The sequence below is a fragment of the Poecilia latipinna genome, unplaced genomic scaffold (genome assembly GCF_001443285.1).
Source record: "Poecilia latipinna isolate Pla-1442-1.1 unplaced genomic scaffold, P_latipinna-1.0 Scaffold1082, whole genome shotgun sequence".
Classification (NCBI taxonomy): domain Eukaryota; kingdom Metazoa; phylum Chordata; class Actinopteri; order Cyprinodontiformes; family Poeciliidae; genus Poecilia; species Poecilia latipinna.
The window spans coordinates 45,749-51,682 of record NW_015113698.1 but is presented as its reverse complement, the minus strand read 5'-3'; positions in this window follow the sequence as shown (position 1 = coordinate 51,682).

The window sequence follows — 5,934 nt, the reverse complement described above, 5'->3', positions numbered from 1 at the left end:
TGTTTGCTTAAGGCGATGCTGGAGGGTGATGCTTTAGAGTTCAGTATATGTGCCTTAGAGAATTTTTTTCTCAGTCTTTTTATTGTCTTACAATCATACGGGTAAATTGAAGCGAAGCATAAATGTGTCTGTTTATTTTAAGTTAATATATTTATTCTAGAGAAAGTTTACTTCATTCAAAGTTTAGACATTTGTAAGGAAAGTTAAACTCTTCCCCTTCAACTGCTTTATTGGAATTCTGCTGGCGACTCTGACTCTTTCAGGTAAATTGAATTGTGAATGTGTTTCAAGACCTTGTCACTCAGCAAAGCAGACTTATCCTGAAGTCAGCTAATAGCCTCTCTGTCTTTAATGCTGCCCTACGTCAGTTCGTACCCTGTACACATGGAGATTTGATGTTTAGCCCTCCAGCAAAGCAAGTTATTTTTCTTTCTGTTTCAGCTGTAGAAAATATCCCAAAACTCTTCTCTGTGCTCAAGATGAGCTCCATGTGCAGTTCTTGTTCATGAAACTCACTTTTACATTCTATTTTCATTAAAGGTTGCAACATTTTAATCAACCAAAAGTTATAGACTGCATTAAATTCTATGTCTAAAACCCAATTAATCCATGTTTATACAGTATTTGCTCTAATTATACATGAGCGACATAAAGACAAACGGTTGAAGACCTTAATTTTTGGAGACATATCCTTTGGTCTGATGAAATGTAGCTGAAGTATTCATCCATAAGGATCACATTACAATTGGACAAAAGAAAGACTTGGGCTTGCAAGTCTGAGAACACCGTCCTGACTGTGGCACGAACAAGTTGTGTAAATATTTTGTTGCAAAAGGGAGTTTCGTGCTTCACAAAATAACTGGCATCATTAGAAACAAATATTTGGAAATATTAAATCAATATTTCAAGATATTAGCCAGCAAATTAAATTTTAGGTGAAAATGGGTCTTGCAAACGATTACTGACTCTAAGCCAAAACACTTGCAATGTGTGCTTTGGAATAGTCATCACACAGCCATGACCCCTCAGAAAGTATATGGGCAGAGGTGAAAAGGAGCAGACAAGACTCCATTACACCAGTTTTCTTCAGAAAATTGTGCCAAAGTTCAAGCAACCTTCGGAGAACAAAGGAGCCTGGTAAAAACTCTGAATCCCACAAAGCACTATGTTTCGCAACTTCAAACCCTGTGACATCACAGAGTTAAAATATCACTTTTTAATTTTGATAATCCTTACTGATCTAAAGCAGACAGTTTCATTTAATTTTTGGTGACGTGTGACATTTCTGCCATTTTTATACACTCTGTTGGGCAGAGCAAATTCCCTTATGTCCTTTTAATTAAGGATTGTTATTTCAATTATTATTATTCCAGTAAATAAGACAGGGAGTTGAAGGCACTATTTAATTTCTAATTCCTTGATTGTTTTATCATTAACCTTTAAGCTCTTGTTCGTGAAATGGATCTACAGTGGGCATTTTTTTTTTTTCGTATTCATGTTGGCCTCTTTGGCTAAGGTCCTACTGCAGATGGTTCAGAAGCTTTTTTTGTTTTTTAAATGGTGTTATTTGTCACACTTGCCAGACCTTCTTCTCGAGTGTCAAAACGGTGGCTCCTCTGCGCTCTTTTAAAGAGTGAGAGGTTATTTAAATTCTCTTCTTCATAAAAACTGCACATTTGGATGAACAGAATACAAATAAGTATTATTCTCCTCTGTTTTCACTTACCTTCCTCTCTGCCCCTACCATCCATCAAAGGTACGTGACGTGACGACGACAAACACAGACTCCATATGACCTGGGAGGTGTGAGTCAGACTCCGAACAGATTCTTTCAGAGGGATTCTCCATTCATGTGCACCCATCTTCAGCTTTGTTGTTTTATAAAGATTTGGTGAAATGGGATTTCATCTGTCTCTGTCTCTTTTCTACCCAACATTAATTCTCTGTCTGTGTTGTTTCCGTCTGCCTTTGCCTCTGTCATTTTGCTGCAGGCAAAATGAATAAAATATGGGAGACCAGTGGAAAACATAAAATGAGATCATTAAAAGTTGAAATAATACAGGAAAAGGGGTATCCTTAGAGGTTGAAGCTTAATGATTTTTCATCTAACTGCATAATCAGGTCATAATATCTCTAAGTCCAGTTCACCGGTTTGTGTACAGAAGTACTGATGCAATTTTTCTTTTTTCTAAATCATTTTAAAAAAGGGTCTAAAACCATTTCAAAAGTCCAGTTAAGGGGTATTTCTAAGTTCTACAATCATTACAGTTCTACGAATATAAAATGGTGTTTTCATACACACTTCAGGATATATAAATACAAGAAGAGTTATACTGTATAGTTAAAAATTCAAATGATGATCCAGTCAAAAAGTCAACATTTAACTACATTTACTCAGCGGTGAAAATATCACACTAAGAAATAATTGTTTTTATTGAAATTACTGGAGCCACAATCATTGAAACCTCTTTTTCTTAAGATACTAAGTAGTCTCCAATAAAATTAACTCTTGGATCATGAAGAGAAAGCGACCTGGGTCCTGTCATGATCTCTATTCTTTATTAACTGACGTTCATTTTCTCATTCACAGGTTTGTAACTATGTTGCCCATATTTCTTTAGGTATCTCTTTCCATCATTGAGGAACTTTGACAAAAAAAAAAGAGCCTTTTCCAACTGTGTGCTTTAAAGTATCATCAGCCTGAGGATCTTATACTTACCGACTCATAAGATAATACTAGAAAAGTCTGATAAATCAAAAATTGAAGAGAAGCTTTTAAAGACAATTGTAAGAATAAAGACGATTGATATCCATCACAGAAGGTATAAAAGAGAATTGGTGAGCTATCAACTCCTTTTATCTTGTTAAAAGCCTGCCAGCTGAATTCTGTACAACTCGATACGATTAATGGGTTTTTGGCTCAGGCAGGTGAAGAGGCAGCTGCTGTAGGAAAGGAGAGGGGAGATAGAAGTGCATAAAGTGATTTCCATTTCTTTAAAATCCCACTTCAGCACTCAATAAGTCCCGTTAAACTTGCTCTGTAATACTGAAAGTCATATCTTTCAAAGTTTAGCCTTGAATTACATCAACATGTGTCTTTAGTCTTCGTTGTTTAATCTAGTCTTTTAGAAAGTTAATTGCTGCTTAAAATAAAAATGCTAAGTTAAAATGATTTGGGATGATGGAAATCATAGTTTCCTCTATCATCTCAGTTTTCTAGCTGCTTTCTGCTCAAATTACACATGACAGTAATTCAAGACACAGCCAGACACCATCCGTCCAAACCGATCCGTTGTGTTTACCATTGAACCACCAGTCCTTGAAAGCAATATCATTCTGATGGGGTTTCAGCAGGAGGAAGACTCTGTTTCAATTAGCATCATAAAATGAAAGTAAGCTACAACAACGACATTAATTGGTGTTGGTTAAACTTCAGCGTTTCCTCACATGGAAGCTAAGACTATGCATAAAAAGGCGCCGACACTCCTCACACAACACTGCCATCTAGTGGCCACAGCCTTCACTATGTTGATGTAACATTGCCAACAAATTGAAAGCCCATGATTTCTTTTTTGAAACCACAAGTTTTAATAAGTAATTTACATATCGCCTTCAATTTGTCATTAAAGAGTATTTTGCAGCTGTTAACCTGTTAAGATATGGCCATGCAAATAAACAGACTGGTTTGGCAAGTGTAGCATTAATCAGAGAAGAGGCCAAAACGTAGGTGGGAGAATATGCTGACAAGACAACTATGAGTCGTACACTACACAAATGTGGCATAAATCCACTGGTGGTGATGTTTTGCTTCTATAAAGCTTTGGAAAGTTGAAAGATGTAGCTGATGCAATCCAGCAAGACAAACTCTGAGGCTGCAGAAGTCTGCCTTCGAACTGGACATGGACACCAAAAGCAATAATGAAACTGATTTAAAGCAAAGCATAGCTGTGTTTTAAAATTGATGATACAAAATAAATGTGTATGGCCTTTGGGATCATTTTATGTAAAAGAAAATGCCTGTGTCATACTCAAACATTACTACTTCTGGGTAAACTTAAATTTATTTTGTTATTTGATATTTCAGAGTCAATTTTTGATATAAACTTTTGTATTTGTATTTGATTATTTTAATTGCAAACCTTTACATTTAATATAAAAATACATGCAGAGGTGGGGAAGACAGTTAAATTAGATGTCAAGTTTCAAAAACTTTCAAAAAGCAGACTTGGGTTCTTAACCATCTTCAAGTCTGAAAATGAAATCATTTGTAACGAGAGCTCTACAAAAAAAAACTTCAAATAAATGGCAGAGTCAGTTTAGTAATAATTTTGTTGGCAATGTCAAACATCCTTCATAGATTTTGTTTTATATTTTGCTTTGAACAGCTACATCAAAAATATATGTTTTGACTAATGCAGAAAATAGTGTTCCTCACCATGCAGAGCAGATTATTTTAACTTAATTCTCATTCTCATCAACTTTTTAGTTTTACCTTGGCCTTGATTCGCTGATTCAGCAGCAAGTGAAGTTCAACTTTAGTGAATCTACCTTAATATCTGCCATTCTTGATTGTCGGAGGAACTTTCTGTTACACTCTTTAGATTCCAGTCGCCATTTTGCTTCATCCCTAAATAAGGAGCAGTTCATTTTAGGGCATAAAATGGATTAGTCATGCTTTGTGAATGAGCATATAATTATGAAACTCTCTTGCTACATACACAGTGGCATTTGTGTGACTTCTCCAAAGAGAGCACAATATAATAAAACCGGAGATTTGGTTTTGAATAATGAGATTTAGGGCCAGTTTGTCCTCTGAGGGTTCATCAGCCAGAAGTTTTAAGTCTCTTGAGTGGGCCATAATGACACACAGTGATTTACTGTGGAGCTATAATCTGTCTATGAAAAATTAATTTATGAGTAGCCTTTTCCATGAAAGGATCCTGTTGTCTGTTAATTAACCTTTCTTTCCCCACAATGGAAGTGTGTATGTGGACTTGCAAAGTGTATTGAAGTCGCTTGCAAAAATATTAATTCTTAAAATATTTCAGATTTTGTCAAATTCTGCCTCAGATCTTACTGTATTTTAGAAGAATCATGTGAATCATGTGGAAGGAAGATTAGATCTTTACATATAAGTCTGAAAAATATGGTGTATAATTGCATTCAACCCCCTGGAGTGAATATTCTATATAAACGCGTTTTGCTGTAATCACAGCTGCGGGTCATTTGGGGTTTGTCTCTAGCAGCAGCTTTGTTAAATCAGAGTTTAAAATAATTTGTTTTTCAAAGTGTCTGAGGCCGAGTGAGGATTGGTTCGACAACACCTGAACATTAATTTTCAAGCATTATCACAGACTTTATGGGGATTTAGAACTGCTATTTGACTGAGCCATGCTTACAAATCCTGGTAAAGCTAAATAAAATTAAATATTGTGAAGAATGTAAAAAAAAAAAAAGCATTAATTCTGAAAGTGAAATCATAAACTACAAAATGTATTTGTGAAAGAAGCTGGCTGTAAATGCAATCCTGTTTTTAAGTGCATTCACAGAAAGTTGAGTAGAAGGAGAAAGTGTGCTAAGGAAAGGCACAGCACAGCCTGGGGAGGATGATTTGGGTTGACATTTAATTTGAAGGTGTTTGTCCACTGGTTTGTCTGAAGTCTACAGTCCAAAATACCTTTTTAGAGCACTGCTTCCTTCTGCTGACACACTTTATCGAGATTCTAATTTCATTTTCCAGAAGGACTTGGTGTATTCACAAAGGTACTAAAAAGTTGATTCGGTGGCCAGGTGTTACTGTGCTTAATCGAACAGCAAACTAACCTGACCTGAACCTCTTAGATCAGTGGTTCCCCAACTTTTTCTCCTGCGCCCCTCCAGTGATTTCCAAAGATTTTCTGGGCCCCTCCCCCCCTATGGATTACAAATGGCTGT